This window comes from Herpailurus yagouaroundi, unplaced genomic scaffold (assembly GCF_014898765.1).
Source record: "Herpailurus yagouaroundi ecotype Mexico unplaced genomic scaffold, PumYag 139, whole genome shotgun sequence".
NCBI classification, from domain to species: Eukaryota; Metazoa; Chordata; class Mammalia; order Carnivora; family Felidae; genus Herpailurus; species Herpailurus yagouaroundi.
In genome coordinates, this window is record NW_024412394.1 from 40839910 (window position 1) to 40861617 (window position 21708).

Below are 21708 nucleotides of genomic sequence, written 5' to 3' on the forward strand. Positions count from 1 at the left end.
TGATTTCTACCAATAAATTATCTTTAAGTGCAAATTGCTGACATTGTAAGCACTTTAAAATTAAATGAAGCAAATTTAAATGAATGTTTATAAAACTAGATTGACATAATCTGTAATTTATAGTAAAAAATTATACTGCTATTTTTATATGTTATATATTGTCACTAACGGAATTAAGGAAAGCAAATATTTGAGTTTGCAGATTTGTTTTTTTATTTATTATATAAATTAAAATTTGAGGCATACTGTTGCTTATCATCATATAACATGAGTGCCTGGTATTGTACATTTTATTCATTGAGTAACATAATGTACTAACTTTGTAAAAAAAATGGGGGTGCAAGAACAAATCACCCTAATACCAAAATGCTATTTCAAGTCAGAGGCAAAACTGGAAAAAGAAACTGGAATTTTCAGACTCCTAGTCAATATGTAGTCCAGTAAATCATTTGAAATGCTTGTGACTTGCTAATAGAATCTTGATCTCATAGCCTTATTCATTTTGCTCACTGAATTCCATAGTGTTATCTCAAAAATTTCATTTTTAAATATAAAAAGAAAACAAGTACAACACAGAATTAGAAATTATAACTCCTCTTGTGAAGTTCAATTTCTCTAAGTGTGCTTAAGCTTGATCTCCATAAATTATTAGTAAGCTGCAGTAAGTGTAACATATTTTTCAGACTGGAAAGGAATTAGAAAGATCACCTAATTTAGTGTCTGTCGGTCTTGAATAACGTGTGGACTTGTGTTCCCAGAAAAATGTCAGGTCTCAAGAATATATGTGTGAATTTCAGTTTGAGGACCATCGTATCATGAGTTAAACAAAGTCATTGCAAAAAGCTAACACGAACAAGATCATAACCGCTGTGTTAAGACCAGATCCTGAAATTACTTGATAATAATTGGTGGTAAAAGTTGTGAATGAGATTATCCAAAATATAATTATATTTGTATCATAACATGAAGACAACAAGACACCGTGTAACCCTCTCAGACTCCCAAGAATATGCCCATAGGTGTCTGCAGTCTACAGTCTGAGAAATCATGACCTCATCTGACCCTGTCCCTTTCACACACTCGTGTTTGTCATCCAGAGTGCATTTCACTTACCCAGTTTAAAAAGAGAGTGGAAGGTCTGGAGCTAGGACAGGAGTCTGGAGCAAATGTTGAGTGTGTGCATATGCACTGTTTATTCAAGGTTTCCCCGAATCCCAGGAGGAAGATAGAAGTTTTAAATTTATTATAAAATGTTCTGTTTTCCATGTTAAAATCATTCAACCAACCAACCACAAAATGAATTAAGGCAATGATGTAGAGGGGTCTGCATTTGATGTTTTGGGGAATTAGTATTTAGATTTATTAGTATGAGGATGAATTTGAAAATACAGGTGTTTTTGCTTATTCACATTTTATTTGCACAAATGGAAAGTATGGAAAATGAATTTTAATAAAATATATCATCATAGTATCCCCAAATGTTTGCCGATTGTGGCTTTTATGTATTGATAAGAGAGGGGGAATAAAGACACCTTGAGAGGTTTTGTTGTTGTTGGTAATGAGATTTGCGTATAATTTGCATATAATTTGCATGTCTGAATGATAAAATCTACTTTTCCGTAATTGTTTCGCACACATATGCAGCTAAATGCAGTGTACTATATTGAGCATCTTTTTTTATGGGAGGCCTCGTTCCCTGTTACAAGTGAAACCTACATCCTGTTACCAGGGCCTTGGATGATTTAAACTGAAATTACTTAAGTGTGACATGCACTTACTTTCACCACTTGGAATGATTCATATTTCCATATTTCTTTTTGTCGTATAAACTACAATGTAAGGTTAAAAAAAAGACAAAGCAGGGTTAAGATATTGAAAGCCAATTTTCTGGGACAGCAGGGAAAAGGTACACAGAGAACTTTTCATTGTTGTCTTGGAAAACAAGTCTGAAACTATGGATGAGAATGATCTATAAATTTTGAGCACTATTGATTAAAATACTGAGTTATTCTCATTGTTTTATCAACGAATGTAAATTTTATGTAAAAGTGAGCACACACACACACACACACACACACACACACATATACACACACACATCTGCTCCACAAGCACTAGTTTGTGGAAGATCTCCGGTACTTCAAAAGGTCATGGTTAATCTTATACAAAATTACTCTTAATATTATAGTGTTTTCAGAGAATGAGGATTAACAATAAAACTACTGTTTTTAAATATGTTCAAATCTGAGAGCACCATTTTGTTTCTCTTAAATTTTGAATTATTACCCATATTAAAAATAAAAAAAATATTGAAGGCAGTACAGCACTTTAGAATACTCTTTTAAGTTTATGGTTGGTATTTTTAGATAGAAAAATTAGATCATACTATATAAAATTGAATATCAACAGAACATTTTTTTCTGCTAGGTATAGGAAGTATATTGCTGGCATTACTATTAAAGGTTTTTTGTTGTTGTTCTACAGATAAAATATGAAAAGAATGAATATGAAATGTATTCATACTTTATTTACATAACTTTTCAATTTACGGCAGATGCTCTTCCATCATACAAGGAATTCATTGTCCACATCTTAAGTTTGTTCGTGCCTGTTGCCTCTTTTTCATAAAGAAAATTTTATTTTATTAAAAAAGTATTCATGGTTAACAGCCTTAGTATGAAGTAATGTTAAACTCACAGAAGTGACTAGACATAACATTTTTAGAACATGTTTGTCAATAGCGTCTTCGTGAAATTTATGTGAACGCTTAAGGAAATCAAAACCAATGCATCGAATCTAAGAACTGCTTTGCATTCCTATTGGATTTAATTTGGATGTTAACTAAGAGGCAGAACAAACTGAGGTCTGGTGTATTTGGCTTCCCCGCTGGGGAAGATTCCTTGGTCCATCATCCAAAGCTTCCCTGTCTCTTCCCATCTAATTTTACATTCCCATCTGTTCTCACTTTGAGGGTGAGGGAACTTTTTCCTTCTTTCATTTGACACATACTGAAACTTGGAGATGTGCTACTTTTAGGGAGGTATGCATTCCATTGTGCACCCTGATTTGTAGAAAAGCACAAAGACAACAGTTTAGGTGGTTCATTGACCTCACAGTGTAGTTTGAGCAAAGATTTCATTGTTTCAGAGAATTATATAAATTAATTATGTGTGATGTTTGTATTCCTCAGCTTCATGTAACCTCAGGTTAAAAAAAAATCATTCCTTTGCAAAAAGAAATGTGTTAACCTTATCCACTTTAATATTCCTCTAATTATATTATATGCTGTAGAATGCAATGTTCAAAATAGGCATTATTTATTTAAATATTAAGGCCAAGTAATTCATGGTATTTGAGTAGCTTTAAATAGTATAATTTCTTTAGCCTTGTAGAAACCAACCTTTATTATTAATTTCTAACACATTCCCATCATGATGAAATAAATCTTGACTCTGATAGGCTTGTGATAATTTTTTTTCTTCTGGATTCAATGCTTAATATGGGTGCCAAAAATTTTAGGGATTGGGGTTGGCTTAAAGGTTTGAATTTTTTTTTTTTTTAACACATGGAAGCAATAAGTCTGCAATAAAGAGTCCAATTGGAGAGGATGGTAAGTTTCCATACCATTGTTCCATCCTTTCTGTGCGGTCTCTTTTCCTAGAATAAGAACTCAGAAATCGTGCATACTGACATATATTTTTAAGGTAATCATATTCTAATAGTTTGAGAGGATTTTTATAGGGTTTACACAAATCACTGTGTAAACGGAAACTTTCATGATTTCAAATAAAGGAATTTTTCTTTTCTTACTGTTTCATGCTAGAAAGGGTTATACAGAAGGATTTTTTAAAATAAACTTGTTATTACTACCAAATTTATGAACACTCTGTTTAAAAACATCAATCTGAAGAGGGAAAAACTCCTAAATGGTCTTGGGTTTTTATCATTGTGGAAAATGTTATATTAAAATTACGATGTTACAAAGTAAGAGTTATCAGAGAAAGCTGTCAGAGTAGTAATTTGATGAATAGTTTATTGCAATTTTATAACCTTAATTTTTTAATTTATATTTTTAACCAATGATGCATTTGCCAACAACAACGGATATAACATCCAGGAGAAATGTACTTCTGCATTAAAATCTATTTAGATGGAGCCAGAGCATCACAAAAGCAGCTTAACATAGAGTATTCAGATATAGGATGGCCTTCTTTAACATGGAACTTTGCCTGGAAGCCTGTTCAGTGTTCAGTAAACAGTTTCTATGGCCATAGATATGAACCAAAGACTAAATCTTTCCAGGGATACATCATGGCCAGGGCCACTGCTTCACTATTTGTAGTTATAACCAGGTTACATGTGGTGGTCCTCCTCCTTCCCCTGATCATGCCAGTGTCTGTTTCTCCTTTGCTCAGTAGTATAAATGTGGCCAAGGCTCCATCTTTAGCCCTCCTCTCCCTATTCTTTCTTGGGCAGTCCCAACCTTTGGGTGGCTATTCTTGAAACTTTCAAAAATGAAATCCTTCAGGACTTATTCTGCCTTTTGAGTGTTAGACTAAAAATTTCAACTTCATGCTAGTTTTGCTAGTGATAAGAAATTTGTATGATAAAATGGTGTATGTGTAAGGATTTTTAACATGAGACTGAGAAAAGGTGGGCATTAGCACATGAATATCCTCCAGTTTCTGGAAATCAGCTTATCTCAAAATGAACTCTTATTTTTCCTCAACTCTTTCGGGACCTTTTAAATTGTCTTGTTATTTATCTCTGCCCCTCAGCCTCTCACTTCTTATCAGATTACTATTTACTGTTTCCTTAAAACACATCAAATTTTGTGCATCCTCTGTTTGAACACCTCCAATGGGTCTTCTTGGGCTATAGAAGTAAGATCTTTATGTTGACACTGAAGATCTTCATCTGCCCAAACCAATGTTTCCAGTAATATCTCTCACATCTTTATGTGACTCCAATGTACTGTCCTACTGGCCACTTCCTGAATGATAATTCTTGCAACCACACTTTATTGAGTGCTTTGGGCACAGCCTTAATTTGGGCATTTCATTCAAGAAATGGAGTTCTTGTTTTGTGACACAAATTTAGTAGCAAAAATAGATGCTAAACAGATAGTTATTCAAAGGTACATGATTAGATAGAGAAATATTCTGAGGACTATGGGATTATAAAAAATTTACTCACCCAACCCATATTCAAGCTGAGTCAACTCTTGGAGGATGAGTATGACCCTGTGAGTGAAGGTCAGTGGTGGTTCTAGGCAGAAGGAATATGGAGGCAGGAAAACTATTTGATTTTCTAGCAATTTCAGTGGTTTGGTTATGGTTGAAGAGTAGTATATGAGGGTATAGCACCAGGTAAGGATCAAGAAGTTGGTATGGTTTAGACCCTAAAGAATCTTATATGTAATACTAAGGAATTTGTTTTTGCATGGAGGAAAAAGATGACAGAGTAGAGCCAGCTCCCATAGATAATAAATTTCAGTTCTCCTATATAATTTATTTAAAACACACCTCACAGGGGCGCCTGGGTGGCTCAGTCGGTTAAGCGGCCGACTTCAGCTCAGGTCACGATCTTGCAGTCCGTGAGTTCGAGCCCCGCGTCGGGCTCTGGGCTGATGGCTCAGAGCCTGGAGCCTGCTTCCGATTCTGTGTCTCCCTCTCTCTCTGCCCCTCGCCCGTTCATGCTCTGTCTCTCTCTGTCTCAAAAATAAATAAAACATTAAAAAAAAAAAAAACACACCTCACAAATTTCCTGGCAAGTAGGAAATACAGCTCTTCCTTAACTTTATGGGGTTATGTCCCAATAAACGCACTGTAAGCTGAAAATAGTGTAACTGAAAAATGCATTTAATATACCTAACCTGCCGACCATCATAGCTTAGCCTAGCCTAACTTAAATATGCTTAGAACACTTATATTAGTCTGCAGCTGGGCATGATCATCACACACACACACACAAGTCGATTTTGTAACAAAGTATTCAATATCTCATGTAACTAACTTATTGAGTACTGTGCTGAAAGTGCAAACTAGAATGTTTCTAAGTGTATGGGTTGTTCCCCTTGGTGATTCCTGGCCAACTGGGAGCTGCAGCTCACAGCCCTGCCCAGCATCAGGAGAAATATTGTACCACTAGCCCAGAAAAATATCACAATCCAAAATTCGAAGTATAGTTTCTATTGAAGGTGTATCACTTTCACACCATTCATAAAGTTGAAAAAGTGCAAATTCAACCATGGTAAGTTGGGGACATCTGTAGTAGTAAAATGGTGGTCACAATTACTTTCGTTATTTAATGAAAAACGGCATTATAGGATTTTAAGCAGGAATTAACTTAGAAGGATTTGCAATTTAGAAAGGAAAGACTCTTTGGCACTTGTGTTGAGGACCTATGGTGAGGGCTGAGACAGGAAGTCACAGAGATTAACAAAGGAACTATTTGAGTAATTTATTTTTTTTTTTAATTTTTTTTTCAACGTTTATTTATTTTTGGGACAGAGAGAGACAGAGCATGAACGGGGGAGGGGCAGAGAGAGAGGGAGACACAGAATCGGAAACAGGCTCCAGGTCTGAGCCATCAGCCCAGAGCCCGACGCGGGGCTCGAACTCACAGACCGCGAGATCGTGACCTGGCTGAAGTCGAACGCCTAACCGACTGCGCCACCCAGGCGCCGCGATTTGAGTAATTTAAATGAAAGATTTGAGGGTCTTCTAATCAAGGGCATGAGAGTGGTGTTGTAGAGAAAGGTGAATTTTAAAACGGTGAATTTGAAAGAGACTTGTTGACTGATGAGACATGAGCAGTGAAGGAACTGAGGTGAGTGACAGAGGCAGGCAGGAGTTAAGAATAAGGCTTAGCTTGGTTTCTAGGTTGGATGATTTTTGAATGGAGGTGCAGTTTCATTGGAAAACAGGTGTAAGCATATCTTTTGTGGAAGATGATGAATTCATTTTGGACTTGTAGAATCTGAGATGAGGATGAAAAAGTGTGTCTTCAGCCCAGAAGAGAATCTAAGGTGTAGGAAAAGATTAATGATTTATCATCTTATGGTGATGGCTGAGGTCATGGGTATGGTTATGATCACAGGGGAAGTTTCTAAAGAAGTCCCCAGGTACATCAACATTTAAGAGGAAGAGAGGAAAAAGCTGTCAAGGAGTATGAGATGGAGTGGTCAGAGAGAAAGGAGTAGAAAAAAGCCATTACAGAAAACAAGTATGGAGAATTTCACCATAGTGTATGTAGTCAACATTATTAAATTAGCTAAAGACTGATGGTTGTAACTGGAAGACACTGGTAACTGAAGACCTTGGTGACGTTGATGAATGTAGGGTGGTAGCCAGGATGGTGGCTGTGTTATATTTGGGCTGGTGAGTAAATGAGTGGGGAAGACTTGAAACAAGGAAACATGACTTTAAGAAACATGACTTTTAATAAATAAAAGGGAGAAGCATAAAGTAGAAATCCATCTCTAAATGCTATTCACTCAACATAGAAAGCCATTTTTCTCCATTTGAACCCCACTCCCTCACTGCCTCTTCATCCTCGTCTTCTCCCTTACCTCTCCATCCCATGTAGCGTTGAGTTTTAAACATCTCTCAAACATGCCCTTTGCTTTCTACTTTTCTAATAAACCCTAAATGGACTTAGAAAGAACGGCACCTAGGTGGCTCAGTTGGATAAACATCCGACTCTTGATTTTGGCTCAGGTCATGAGCTCATGGTTTGTGGAACTGAGCCCTGCATCAGGCTCTGCACTAACAGTGCAGAGCCTGCTTGGGACTCTTTCTCTCTCCCTCTCTCTGCCCCTCTCCCACTCGTGCTTTCTCTCTGTCTCTCAAAATAAATAAAATTTTAAAAAAATAGGAAAAAAAAAAAGAGAAAAACCCCACACAATCTAAAAGGAAAATGTAGAAAATAACTGATATTAAGATGGGTAAGAAGATTTTGAGCAGAAATTTAAAAAGCAACAATTACCCACCATGTTGTCATAGATTAATATATTTGCATAAAGAAAACAAGCACAATTTAAAAAAGAATGACAACTAGGTCAGTGTTGAGGCACATAAAAATTAATATTATATTAAACATTCTTAAATATCAATAAGGAAGCTAATAGTACCTTTATTTCAAAGGTCAGAGACAGATCGTTTTTTTTTTTTTTTTAGAATTATTAGTGGCCGGCAAAGATGAAAATATATGCCACTTGGGGCGCAGGGGTGGCTCAGTTGGTTAAGCGTCTGACTTCGGCTCTGACAATGATCTCAGAGTCCATGGATTCAAGCCTCGTGTTTGGCTCTGTGATGACAGCTCAGAGCCTAGAGCCTGCTTTGGATTCTGTGTCTCCCTCTCTCTCTGCCCTTCCCTGCTCGCACTCTGTCTCCCTCTCAAAAATAAAATAAAAACATAAAAAAAAGAAAAAAGAAAATATATGCCACTTATGACTAAAAATGTAAATTTCAAAAATGAGATAACTGTCATTTGTTACTAATAAGAATGGTGCTGATTAAAAATAAATTGTATTTAGTGTTGAGATGGTGCAGCACAAGTGTAAAAATGGATTGCTCTTTTAGGAAAGCAGTTTGGGAATGTCTATTGAGACTCTTCAAAGTGTGCATATTCTCTGACTGAGTAATTCCAGAAACCCTCACTTTGGAGTTCCATACCAAAGGGTGTAAGGCCATTTTTCTCCGTGCCAGCCATATGATAAGAAAATACTGAGGATAATATTAATGAAACAGGAATATAGTTGAACAAGCTATGGTTTATCCATGGGATGAATGTTACAGATTTCTTAAAATTGTTAAAAGAATAGTTGACAGCATTTCTATGGGTATAACATTAAATGAAAAACTCATTATGCAAGCCTACAGGTGTTTTTACTTGCCCAGCTTTGTGGAAAGAAAAAAAATCAACAACATGTATATCTAGGTATAAGGGAAAAAATGTATAAAATGTGACTTTTTGATTTATATATTCTTCCTAAAAATTTCCTCATTTCCTATGTACAGATATCATTTATAGTAATTAAAAGCTTTATTGTAGTTAGATGTATCTAATACATGTCATAGTAAATCTTCCAATTCTTGCTAAATTGTTTTAAGTAAGAAAGCCCATGTTTGCTCATAAATTTGATTTTTAAAATATCATAGTATTTTACTTTGACTTGGTTCCTTAATCATGTACATTTGTGTTTGGGGAGCTGCTGTCCTTAGTGATCGTGGCTACCTACTCAGATTTGTAAACTGAGATAGTTTTAAAACCAGGAAACCCTACTTACATAGATTAGGTTATTCCGCAGATTAGTTCCGTCCCTCACATGTATGGCCTATATGATTTATTGCTCTTATAATAGTGAAAGCAGCATTATATTGAGATATTCAGATTATTTAATCTTCCTATGTTGATTGGTTAGTGATACTGAGACTAACATTGGAAACCCTGCTTATTTTCTCTCCCTTCTTTTGGTATTAGCTTTACAAAAGATTGCTGTCATTCTTTTTGAAATCTTTTTGGAGGTGAGCCAGTCAGAAGAAAGATCATCCACATTCCATCTTTCTGGGTAATGATAAAGTACTCCAGTTTTTCACACACAATCCTTAATATTTTCCCTGACAGAAGTAGTCCCCTTTGAATTCAAAGGCACATTCATTATGTACCTCCCTCCTTTCTCCCTTTCTTTGTAACCTCTGGTTAGCATTTTGTTGTGTCCTTTTGGTGATGTCCCAAGACCACTCCTGTCCATCCTGCTTAAGACAGACTGATCTGCCAGTTGGATGGGAAAAAGTAACTGCTGGAATGTTTGAAAAGAAATGTGAAAAGTGAAGGGTTATGTTATAAATGTGTCGTCCTTAATCATGAGGTAGACGTTATTTAAAGGAGTATGTGGATTCCCCAATAGCCTCAATTTTGAGCTAGCATCTCCTCAGAAAGGCTCTCCCAGATGTCCCCTCGTTAGTGGCTGTCCACCCCAGAGATTTCCCCCATCACATTACTCTGTTTTACTGTTCTCATTGCCCTTGAACTGTCTGTAGGTTGCTTGTTAGTTTGTGTAGTGCCCTTCTTGCCCAGGAGAAGGCAAGCTTCATGAGCTTCAGGACCATGTCTGGCTTGTTCACATCTGCCAGTCTGGTGGCTAGAACCATGCCTGATGCTAAGCAGGCACTCAAATGATTAAATGAATTTTTTGCCCCCCAGCATCACTGCTGTTAGCAATTTCTTTGAAGAAGAATGATATCTTGCTGGTTTGTGTTGTATATAGAAATCGCCAGTCATGAAAACTGCTAGATTGGACTGTTGCCTTTTGTATACCTACACCCCAATTTGTTGACTGCCCCTGCACCCCCAAAAGATTTGTTCTGTTTATGAGTTAACTTCCAAAATGACCACTGATATCATGTACTGGTGTTCTTCACATTTCTACTTGTGTCCTCATTTCTTTTGAATAAGCTGGTGATACTTTTTTTTTTTTTTTAATCCTCATAATTCTCTAGTGAGGCTAAAAAAGACATTTTCTTTTATATAGTTACCGGTGAAGTTTCCTAGAATGAATAGACTCTTTAATGAGTAATGTAAATTCTTTATAGAAAAGCATTACTTTCTTTTGAAAGTTACAGTGACTTCCTATAAGTTGAATTGTGCTCCCTTAAAAAATAAAACTAAAAAAAAAAAAAAGAGTGATTTCTTTGATTTGGTACCTTTAAGTTATATTTTAACACCTAAAGAGTTGTAGTTTACTTTCAGAGCAATTCTTGAAGATCTGGTTGTAGCCTCAAAGAAAATTATAATTGATTGAAAATATTTCATTTCCTTATTTGGTGTGAAATAGTTTTTCTTTTAAAATATGTATAATCTTAAGATTTTTCAAACTAAAAAAAATTATTTAAAATTTTGTAAGTGAGAGAGAGCAGAGAATCTATTCATGACCTGGCCAACTCTCTCGGCCACCTTGTAACATCAGAGGCAAATGTGGAGAAGCATATTAAATTTGTCAAGAAATTTTAGGTATGTTTTGTCAGCATTGTATTCACAAACAATAAGGGGCTGGGTTGGCTCTTGGAGACAGAACAAAATTTCTCAGCTAGTTCGTCATGCTTCTTGGTGGGCAGTAAAGTTGCTGTTGTTGAAAGCTCATTTTATTTCGGTAATTTAGTGTAATTAAATTTACAGCTCAAATTAGTTTATGCTTTGTTACAAGGGCCATCATCTCTCTTCATAAATGAGTTCACAGCTCACCAAAACATGCTTGAGTTTAAAATAGACATTAAAATGAAGATTAACTACTGCTAATGAATTTTCTGCTCAGCTTGAATCCAAACACTTGTGAAAATTAAGACGAGTTAAAATCAACACTTACCTCAAAAATAAGCAGTTGAAAATGAAAGTTATAGGCAGAAATCATCTAGTTTATAATTGTTTTGATTTTTAAATCTATCAAAATTAATGAAAGTGTTAGAGATGTTTTAATTTGCAGAATGTCTGAAAATTTGCATTTGGGGAAATGTTGAATATTTGATTATTTTCTTTCAAGTGACATTAAAGAAGGTACTTTATTTTTTATTCTTGATCTACTTGAAGAGACACACTTTTCTGTTTTAATCCTTTAAAGGACCATATAATGATATTTAGTATTTAAGGTAGTTAAAGGTAGTTAAGGTAGTTTTATATTACACGAATTTTCTTTATCAAAATTATTAGGTGAGAAGTAGAATTCATAACTATTCTCGTAAGAAGGTCTAAATATTTATGTTTTAAGAAGTGCCTTGAGATGACTAACATTTCAAAATCCATATCCTTATTTATATCATCCACAATTATAGTTGTATCGTTGTTTAAAACAAGTCCTGATTATTTCCTTTCTTTTGGTAGGATTATTTTACCCTCTTAATAATTACATTTCTGCATTTCTTCACTGCACCAATTTTATATTCCTAGCTTAGAATACAGATGTTATAAAATACTCTTCATGCCTGTTTTTTTTTTTTTTTAATTAAGATTTTCTTTTTAAGTAATCTCTACACCCAGTGTGGGGCTCGAAGTCATAACCCTGAGATCAAGAGTTGCATGTTTGACCGACTAAACCAGTCAGGTGCTCCCTACCCCACCCCATGCCTGTGTTTTGAGTACTTTCTGGATCAGAAAGATATAACCTTGGTTTTCCCTGAGATGGCTTATATTTGTAAGTTTTCCAGCACCATTTTTCTTTTTTATTCCTTTAAAAATACCAATGGTTAGCTCTATATTAGCAGTTAAAGAAACTGAAACTTAGCCTTACCTTTACAACTCATTACTGAAGAGTCTCCTTCCTCTGCACCCCAACAATAAATTTATGCTTTATTTTTCTAACCGTGAAATTTCTGGGCATTGATTTCTACCTATGAGTGCATAGCACACAAAATTGAATGTATTTTGTGAATAATATTCCAGCATCACACAGTCCTGTGTTATTAAAACCAGCTTTCCTATGGCAGTTCCAAAAACATAGTTCAGGTACATTAAAATAATGAAGTATTATACAAATACTGATAAAATAGTCTTTTAATGTGAGGGAATGTTTTATTATGTATGCAGCTATCGATTTACCTAATAAATTAAATACAGTGTCCATTTTAATAAAACCCATGTATTTTACAAAACTAGGACCTTGACTAATCTATATTTAGAGTCACAAGAGCCACAGTAGTGTGGTTGAAGCTAAAGGTTCCTATTAGTGAGCAGGCCAGATTCCTTTTGTTAGCCCACCAGAGACCAAGAGTATCTTTTTTTTTCCCTCCTTTCTTGCCATCTTGCCTCCCTCCCTTTCTTTTCCCCTTGCCTTTCCTGACAGTTTTCTTTATGCTAGCCTCAGCAAACATATGGATCTTTGCAGCAAAACTATAATTCTCTTCTCACCTTGGACAGTCTAGCATTATTCAGGGTAGTTTGTGCTTATGAAAGCCTTCTCCCTCCTAGTAGGCAAAAATTGGAAGTATCCTGTAATATTGGTTGAAGGTAGAGGGATAAGGTAGATGTAGGCAAAGCTTTTCTTTTTCACATGGTTGATCAAAGGTGATCTTTTTAAAATGTATGGAATTAATACCATTTGTGACACATTTTTAAAGGGAATCATTTATCAGTACGAAGTATGTGCGTGTATATTTTTTACTGGTGATTTTTTTAATGGAATAAGGGAATGGGGTGTTATGTGGGATGCTTCTGTCTACGCTGTTAATTTCCTCCAACAGTAGTTTTAATGATGCTGTTAGAGGATAATTTACTGAAGTTGAAACTAGAGGGATCATTAGGGCACATAATTAAGAAAGACATTCCTTTCCAAGTCTGAAATAAATAAAAGAACAAGCAGAAGTCCATAAAACGTTTTTTTTATTTTGCCTGAGAGAAGACCCAATTTTCAATTTTTTTCCTTCACAACAAACATCCTCAAAAAAAAAAAAATTCTCATGTTCATTTAGTGGTTATCCTATTTGAAGAAATTTGCTAAGCCCTTGAAAAGTTCATTTTGAATGACTTTTCTTACTTCTTGCCTTGTCACTCAAAATTGGGACAGAATATTATTTGTTCATTCATGAAGATGCATTTAGTTTAATAATATAAAGCAGAGTTGTCTCTAACATCATTATTGTGTTACCTCTATTAAAAAAATTCTTTTTTTTTTTTTAATTTTTTTTTTCAACATTTATTTATTTTTGGGACAGAGAGAGACAGAGCATGAATGGGGGAGGGGCAGAGAGAGAGGGAGACACAGAATCGGAAACAGGCTCCAGGCTCTGAGCCATCAGCCCAGAGCCTGACGTGGGGCTCGAACTCACGGAGCACGAGATCGTGACCTGGCTGAAGTCGGACGCTTAACCGACTGCGCCACCCAGGCACCCCTAAAAAAAATTCTTTTAGAACCAAGGCTTAGTTCACTTGCTTCCAGCTAATGAGTTTGCTTTCCTCAGGGACAAACAATCTTTAAATAATGTTTTCTGAGAGTATAGAATTCCATGTTATACAAATAGAGATGCTTCCCTTGAGTTACAGGGAAGGATGGGTGGGCTTATCAAGTGGATGCTATTTTGTCTGTTGAAAGTCTTTTGCCTCACAACTGCAAAGCCAACAGTCTCTCTACTGTCTAGAACATTTTAAAATTGATAACTATTTCATAGATGAAATCTAAAGTCCTTTGTTTTTAGTGACTTATTTTATTCTTTAGTGTCGTAGAGTTAAAGTATGATCACCTGTAATATTTATCTTTTCATATTCTTTGCAAGTCAAGCATTTTTAAGGTGATTTCCTCTTTGCTTTGGTTTTCATGAAGACTTTGGTCATCTGTATGTCAAATAGAACTGACATCTATATTAGGATACATTTATCTCAAGAATAAACGTTCACAAATTTTATAGTAACGGACCGTACTCTCAGCTTCCATCTCAGGCTAAAGAGAGGTGAACTGGTAGAAAATAAAGAAATTGGTTCAGCTATTTAAAAAGTTATTTCCTTTCCCACCTATTCTCATGTCCAGTTGCCTGAATAGGAAGCCTGTCATAGGGACAGTGAGAACTTGACCTAGTAGTGTAACAAAGGTGATCGTATATTTTATCTTCCAAATTTGGACAGTAGGCATAAATTGGGGTCATTCCATGACAACCAGGATGTGTAATTACTGACTTGGGCTACTTTAGGGAATATGTCAACTACCATGTTATGCAATTAATCTTAAAGATTAGTAACAGTGGAATTAGAACTATGGAGGAAAGATTCTTACTAAATCAAATTTAGATTTCTTAAATGTCCAAGAACTAAAAGAACAAACATGAAATAACTCAAGAGCATAAGTGCCATTTCTTCTTTCAGTTATGTCTTTTAAATGTAAAAGAAGAATTTAAGATGCGTTGTTTTTGCCTAGTGGCTTGCCGCTGCTTGTTCTCATGTGTAATTTATTTTTAGTTATTGGCAAACTACCTGGGAATCATTGAATGACTTGTTTGTTGTGCTGGACATTAATCCTTAATAGTTTTAAAATGTCAACAAGTTCTAAATGTATTTAAAATAACTTTAAAATCTCCCCTAAAGTGAATGTTTGGTTGTTTGTACTATGTACAAAATGAAGATGAAAATATAATTATATGACAATATGACGCAATATGGCTTTTACTTCTTAGCTGCTCTACCATTCTGTGAATGGCAAAGTGACCCTTTTTATTAGTGACAACTTTTAATTTTTAGAAATTTGACTTTTTGAAATAACTGCTGAAGGGGGAAATTTTATTGTTCCTGAATGGTAAATTAAGAATCTGGGGAGATTCATTAACCGTTTCAGTGATTTTAGTCTTTCAGTAAACTTTATTTTCATTGCATTGAATCAAATTATTGGGATGCCTGAAATGATTCTATAACAATTATTTAATTGCTTACTGACTTTGGGGTGTATGTTTCTGAAAAGTGCCTTGATGAGAAAAACCCACTTGGCAAGATCAAGATCTCATAGATAATAGGGATGTAGGAGTGAATGTGACATTAAAAATACTTTAAATATGTACTTAAAGTAAGGTAAATCAGGATACTACTTCCAAAAGAAAGTGGAAAATGGACTTGCTTCTTGCCTAGGCACCCCTTCTCCTGAGTGATCTTTATTTCGCACAATGGTGCAGAACCACATGCACCATCAGGTATATTCTCTCACAGCTTTTGTGTTATACAGACTATACTTCATCTTTTAAACATTAGCTTTTAAACTTCATCTTCGTTTAAGATGTTAAAACTTTTCTTTTTGCATTACAAGCTATTTGTGTGTGTGTGTGTGTGTGTGTGTGTGTGTGTGTGTGTGTGTGGTTTTCCTTAAATCTGGGCAAAATACATATGAAACTGCCCAGCCTTTTCACACACTGTCCTGGGGCTTATGGCTGTGGTTTTCGTTGCCTTGTCTTGGTTCCTGTATGCAGTGTCTAATAGGCAGTGTTTAGAAGCCGGAGGTGTAGAAAGCAGGAGTGGTTAAGCGTCCTTTTAAGGGGACAGAATGTAACTGTGCACATATATAAATAGCTGTCACATTTTAAAACTCTGGTGGACAAACGTGAAGCTGTTTTCAGCAAAAGCGATTGGTAAAACGCTCATTGCTAGATGGTTACTGAAGGGCCAATCTGTGTATTTCTAGAACTTTTAAATATCTTATTTTTGTGTGTGGGAGAAGAGGGGTTTCTTTGAATTATTTTTTTTATGTTGCTAGTAAGGTATTTTAGATAATATGGTTGCATTTAAAATTTTACTGCAGAGTGCAAAATTCAAGCGAAATATAGCCACCTTTTTATTGATTCCATAGCTCTTTAAGGGTTGTACACAGTACAAAGTTGGATTTCTCCCTATTGTCAATTATATAAGGTGGTGAAGTAATTATCAAATTGGACTGATTAACTGCAAAAATATCAAGGAATGAACAAAATGCAATGATAAAAATAAATGTTAAAATAGTGGTCATTTGTAATCTTAAGTGATAAATAACTAACAGATCATTTGTCACTTGGTATAGTTGGCCAGTTCCCATAGCATCTTGATTTGCTGTACTAGAAAATTTAGTTAAATATATTTAGGGTCGACAGATACTATCTCACATGCTAGTACTTCTATTTAATAAAGAGTTCTTTTTAGAGTTTTCAGAGAAACCTTTGGATGCTAAAAAGATATGATCAAAGGGGACTTCTGCTTTAAATTATAGTTATATTTCTTTTTTGAGATATTTATATATAGTCACTTTTGGGTAAAATCATTTAGAGAAGGTTATCTTTCAAGTTTATTTAGAAAGATTCAAGAGAATTATTCTAAAACTTTAGTAGATGTTTGTTTTTTCTAGGGAGAGGAATTGTATGTGTGAGTGATTTTTAATTCTTTATCGAAGGCCTTGTTGATTCCAAAATTTCCAACTGCTTGCTTCATATCTCCATTTGGCTCTCTGAAAGCTCTTTAGGAAAAAAAAAAAAAATGTCCAAACCCACTGTTATTTTCTCAGTGTTCCCTACCTCAGGCCAAAAGCTTGGGAGGCCTCATGAATGCCTGTTTTCCCTGTGTGCTGTGTTCAGTCCACCAGGAGGTGCACTGCTCTAGAAATATATCTCTAATCTGACCACTTAGCACCTCTACTACCTAAGTCAAAGCCAGCATCTTTCTTCCCTGAACTATCAACTTCTCACAAGTTTTCCTGCAACGTAGCTGGAATATCCTTTAAAATGTACAAATTAGAGCCTGTATTTCCTTGTCCCAGTTCAGTCCCCCACTCTCACCATGAAACCCTAACTCCTTACTATAGCCTGAGCAGCTCTACTTCTTAATCTTATTTTCAAATTCTCTCTGCCCTCTTCACTCTTTTCTAGCCTCAGGGACCTTTTTGCTCCTTCAATGAATGTATTTGTGGTAAAAAAAAAAAAAAAAAAAAAAAAAAAAAAAAAAAAAAAAAAAAAATTAAACATAAGGCAAGAAGCAGATACTTCTGATGATAGCTTCAGAATATCTTAGTAATTAGACAAAACTAGAAAATTTGATCCAGATAATGTAAAAATGCCCTAGACAAGTAACTTAAGTTTCTTAGGGTGTGGTGTTATTTTTCATCTTTCTCATAATGCCATATTTTGAATAACACAAGTTGCAACATATAGTTAATGCCGATTTAGATAATTATGAAAGTAGCTCTGAAAAATTCTTTTAGTTTCCTAGATAAATGTTACATTTGGTTGTATGTAATTCAAAATTTTGTGTAATTTTAATCACTAACTCAGTTAACAAAAATTCAATGTAGGACTTTCTTTTTTTAAAAAAAATTGTTCCACATAGACTTTTTATTTATCTCCTTGTAACTTAACTAAATGATAATGAGAATTGTTCTCCATTACACTGTTAATAATGTTATAAAAGTAATTATGTAATTGAAGTTTCAGAAGGGAAGGAGAAGGATAGGAAATTCAAAGACATAGACAGAATTTATAGACAGACAGTAGCCAGAGGAAAAAAAGAGGAAAATTACATACATATAGGGAACAGCACTCAAAGTTGTCTTATTTCTCATTAGGAATAATGGAAGTCAGGAGACAATGGAGTGACATCTTTCTAGGGCTGGAAGTAAAAAAAAATACCAACCCAGAAATCAACATTCAGTCAAACTAGCCTTCAAAAATGGAGGGAAAAATAAAAAATTTTTCAGATGAGCAAAAATGAGAGAATTCACTGCCATTAGACCTGTGCTACAGGAAATACTAAAGGAAATTCTTCGCGCTGAGAGGAAACAACACCAGATGGTAACTTAGATCTATAACTAAAAACTGCAGAACACACATTCTTTTCAAGTGCACAGAGAATGTTGGCCAAGATAGACCATATGTTGTTATACCATAAACAAGTTTTAATAAGATTCAAACGTTTGAAATCTTACATAATGTGTTGTCTAACCACAATGGAATTAAATGAGGTATCAATAAGATACCTAAAAAATATTCAAATATTTGGAAATTAAAAGGAAAATTCTAAATAATAATAGGTCAAAGAAGAAATAACATGGAATTTATAAAATCTTATATTTAATTTTTTTAATGTTTAATTATTTTTGAGAGACAGAGACAGCATGAGCAGGAGAGGGAAGAGAGAGAGAGAGAGAGAGAGAGAGAGAGAGAGCGAGACCCAGAATATGAAGCAGACTCCAGGCTCTGAGCTGTCAGCACAGAGCCGACGCGGGGCTCGAACTCATGAACTGTGAGATCATGACCTGAGCCAAAGTCAGGTGCTCAACCGACTGAGCCACCCAGGCACCCCTGGAATTTATAAAATCTTATGAATTGAATATTAATGACCATGCAGAATAAAATATATGCAGAGAAGCTAAAACAGTATTTAGAGGAATATGCATAACTGTATTTGCTCATTTTAGAAAGAAAAAAAAAAACCTTAAAACAATGTTTAAAGTTTCCACCTTAAGTAGGGAAAGAAAAATATACTGGTAGTATACCCATAGTATATATACCAAATATACCGATAGTAAGTAGAAGGAAGGAAATAATAAATATGATAATAGGAACAATAAAAAAAAAAAGAGAGAGAGACCCAAGAAAGATCAAAATGATGTTAAGGAATACTACGAATAACTTTATGTGCTAGGCATTCCTTGGTCCCCATTCTCCAGTAATGGTTGAAGGGCAAGGACAGGACGTGGGAGGGGAGCGGAAGGCGGGGCAGCTCTCAAGCACCTACTGTGTGCCGAGTGCTCTGTTGGGAACTTGACACACCTTTTATTTCATCCCTTGCCATCTTAATGAAGTGTCTGTTATATTAATTTTTATAGATTAGGCAATTGAGGCTCAAGGAGGGTAGTTAATTTGCATGTAGCTAGATTGCAGGCAAGTAAAGGAACCGGAAACTGCCCCACATCTGCCTCCAGGTTCCATATGCTCCCTTGACTCTTTATGTATTATGAACATTGCAGTAATTAATCCAGGCAAACCAAGGAGAAAACTAACTGAGCATGTGAAACTGGATCGCCTAGGTGGGGTGTTACTCAGAGGTGTCTGATGACCATGTTGTTTCCTCTGTTTCAATTCAAAATGTAATTATTTTTTTAAGTTTCATATTCGCAAAACCCATTTTTTCTATTTGTAAGTGAAATCCATTTTTTTTAAGTTTATTTATTTTGAGAGAGAGGGAGTGCATGTGTGTGCAGGAGGGGCAGAGAGAGAGAGAGGGAGAGAGAGAGGGGGAGAGAGAGGATCCCAGGCAGGCTCCGTGCTGTCAGTGCAGAACAAACGAACGGTGGGTGAGATCATGACCGAGCAGAAATTAAGAGTCAGACGCTTAACTAAGTCACCCAGGCACCCCTGAAATCCATTGAAATTAAGCAGAAGAGTGTTATAAAATACTTTGAATATTAAGAAAACGTTTTTCCCATGAAGTTGAAAGTACCTTCCACCCCAGCATGGATGTTAATAGCATTTCAGTAATTAAATATTCATTCTTATGAAGGAAGAGTGATAACACTCAGAAAAATAGATTTTATTTTGTTTTCTTTCAGGGTACACACACACACGTATATGTACATATGTATGTATGTATATGTACATACATGTACATGTATGTATACATACACATATATGTACATATATGTATATGTGTATATATACACACATTAGGAAAAGGTTTTTTTTTTAATTTAATGGCTATTTCCTTATTATATCTGGCAAGTAGAATGTGTCAAGAAAAGATTGTTTCTGTTTGTAGAATGCAAAATATTTTCAAACATATTTAAAAATAATGAAAGATACAATTGAATACACTTTTATAAGTATTCCTTTGCATTCTGATTCAGCTTTTATAATACTTAAATATTTACATTAGGAGATGAATTCATGCTGGCTCAGTGATTCATCTCAGAAATATGTATGTGAAGCTTATGTTAAAATTCTAGGAAAGAAGTATCTTTGCAGGTACTGAAATATATTTCATATTAAATATATAATTAAAACTGTTATACTAAATTGTTTTTGAGAACAGAGCCTAGATTTTTCCTTTCTTTCGTTCTTCTTTCTTTCTTTCTTTCTTTCTTTCTTTCTTTCTTTCTTTCTTTCTTTCTTTCTTTTTCTTGTTTTTTTTTGATCCTAGATTTTTTTCCTACGAGTTTTGTGCTCTCTTGTGAGTGCCAAAAGCTTAAATACATCTTTTTATTTTGCAGAATTTTGAGTTGTATAATCATGATATAATCAACACAAACAGTGTTGGAGGACTGGTTGTTTGAAATGCTGACTTGTCTGGCAAAGCCATATGTTGTCAAGTAGGTGATAGAAGCATTTCTAATACAGCTAGCACAGTATTTGTCATAGGTCATTGTAAACCAAAGGCATTTGCATTTCCTGACTGGTCAGACCTTGACAACAACGAGTTCTATCATTAATTGAGGTTTTATTTTTGTTTAGCTCTAAACTATACTTTGGATTTGTGGTTTTCTTCAGTTACACTGTGAAAGGGAAAATACTCTATGAAGTTGTGCTGAAACAAAATTCTGGGGAAAAAATGAAATATGAGCTATTCTGTAAAACATGGCAATGTGGACATACGGAACAAAGCAGTATTTATTAGAAAACTTCATCTATGAGGTGGCAGCACTACTTTGGTTTGAGATTCACAAACATCAGTGGGAGCTTAAATGGGATGATGGTGCTCTAAAAAAAAAGACAATTTCCAGTGTTCATGGCAAGAAATATAGATAGGACCTTATTTTATTAAAACTAGGAAAAAAACATACAAGGAAAAGTCTTCACATGATATATTACCTGAACTCAAAGAATAACTCTGTTGTATCTTCTGGCCTTAGTTAGCGGCATTTATATAACCCTGTGTCAGGATCCTCTGGTGCTGATGTGGTGTAAATGTAGCAGACTAGATGGAGAAAAGTAAGTATTTTCAAAACTAGCGACATGTACTTAGGAGTTGTAACTGCATGAGTCTGGCAAAAATAGATGACAGACAAAGAAAACTAAACATTAGGGCAGAACATAGGAAATCCTAAGGAAAAAAAGAATCTTCGAGAATGTCCAACCCAACTTCCCACTTCCTGTGCTCCCTGGGAATGTTTTTGCATGCTCATGAGTATGCCCACACAAACCCACCCATGGGACAAACACAGGCATCTGCATAACCAGTAAGGGTTTGTAGGCCTAGAGCAAGTTAAGAAAAGACTAGAGTCTACTC

At 35.1% G+C, this 21708-nt stretch overlaps 1 protein-coding gene across 2 annotated transcripts in view; it reads left to right on the plus strand.

Moving 5' to 3' along the window:
* Positions 1–21708, plus strand: part of BCKDHB (branched chain keto acid dehydrogenase E1 subunit beta) — a 212508-nt gene that overhangs the window by 148934 nt on the left and 41866 nt on the right. The gene's annotated exons all lie outside the window — the stretch shown is intronic.